The sequence below is a fragment of the Mastomys coucha genome, unplaced genomic scaffold (assembly GCF_008632895.1).
Source record: "Mastomys coucha isolate ucsf_1 unplaced genomic scaffold, UCSF_Mcou_1 pScaffold6, whole genome shotgun sequence".
NCBI lineage: Eukaryota > Metazoa > Chordata > Mammalia > Rodentia > Muridae > Mastomys > Mastomys coucha.
Genome location: NW_022196912.1, coordinates 49801142 through 49802956, shown reverse-complemented (window position 1 = coordinate 49802956; position 1815 = coordinate 49801142).

Genomic DNA, 1815 nt, shown 5'->3' with positions numbered 1-1815 from the left:
TTTAGAGAGAAAAGTCCCTTATCTCTTTTTAAATTGTAAGGTTCTCAAACTCCTTCTGCATGAATAGCATCAGTGCAGACCCTCACGGAAGCTGGGTGAGATGAGATTGTCTTTCCAGTGGTGGCTGGGCTTAGCAAGGGTACCATCAAAAATGACAGACCTTTGTGTAAGATATATGCCAGGCAGTCTGTGTCATTCAAAACAAATAGCCTGACATTTTAAATCAGTTGGAGTCTCCGGGTAAATATGCAATGAAAATGTTTATTACTTTGGTGATTAAATGCTACACCAGGATTACTCCAGTGAGTACAGATAACAGGGAGTTTCTGGTTTGTGTAATGTGAATGTGTCTTTTGTATTGTGGTCTTGTATCTGTTAATGTATTAAGATCATTGATTCTCCTCTGTGAACAAGTAGTTTTGCCCTTAATTTTTTTTGACTTTCATCAAAATCTGTCATCCAGAACAGAAAAGTATGCATTGTCAAACATGAGGTTGCTCTGCCAGTGGTGTGCACCCAGATGTGCAAGATAGTTGCCTAATAAAGGATTAATAACAACAGCACTATTGTTGAACATGCTTTTGGAATATTCACCTCTCCACTTCCCTCTTGTTTTGTTTTGTTTTGTTTTGTTGTTTTGTTTTGTTTTGTATTTGGAAACACAGTACCATGCTCCAAAGGGTGGCTGATGTTGTTAGTGTCACCACGCCTTCCGAAGAATAATGACGCCCGTTTTGTGTTTTCTACTGATATCTTCTAGTCCTATGTGAATAAAAGCTATTTGAAATAATCGTGTCTTAAAGTTTCTACATCCTAGGCACCTGCCATTAAAATCTGTATCACAAATATGTGACAGATGTTGTTGATAAACTAAATATTATTAATTGTGAGGTAATAGGATATATACTACTCTACTTTTCTGTACTGTAGAGATTTGAGGCTGGGGATATATATGGTTCAGCAATTAGGATAGCTGGCTGCTCTTCCAGAGGACCAGGGTTTGCCAGGACTCACATGGCTGCTCACAACTCTCTGCAACTCCACTTCCAAGGTATCTGGATACCCCCTTCTTGCTTATTCAGACACCTGGCACATACAGGATATATATCCATATATACATGGTAAAAGACACATTGAAAATAAAAATAAATCTTTTTTATTTAAAAATTGGGGACACTTGCTTGCAAGTATCTCAGGATAAAATGAGAATTCACAACAGAAAAAAAAATGTCAGTCAGAACCATGTTACTAGCTGACATACTAGTACCGTACCTGGAATTCTAGAACTTTGGAGACGGAGACTGGAAGGTTGTCACAAGTTCAAGGCCAACCTTACTATATAATGCATTTCAAGTCAATTTAAGCTATTATGGAAGACCCTGCCTCAAACAAGAACAAATCACAATTACTATTTTGACTGTAGTTTGACTGTCAAGATAAAGAGCAATAAACCTTTCAAATGCATGTTACTCTACAGAACATTGTACTAGAATTCTCTTTATCCATTACGAGTCTAATACAATATGGGCTATTTACAGGTGAAAACAAATTTAACACACTCACCATCATTATAGCCAGTAGGATATACATTTTTCTAGCTTTAAAAAGTCTATGTTCTCTCTCAATCTCATCTACTAACCATAAAAGATGATACACTAAACATATTTCAACGAAAAATCTGTCTAACCTTTAGAATGGGCTATGTGCTCAGCCTCTGCTAACCTGGGTGTTTTATTAAATGTGGAGTTAACTGAATCTGGTCATCATGGCTATGTTTGTATAGTAACTTACAAAACATATTTCTTCCCATGTTCA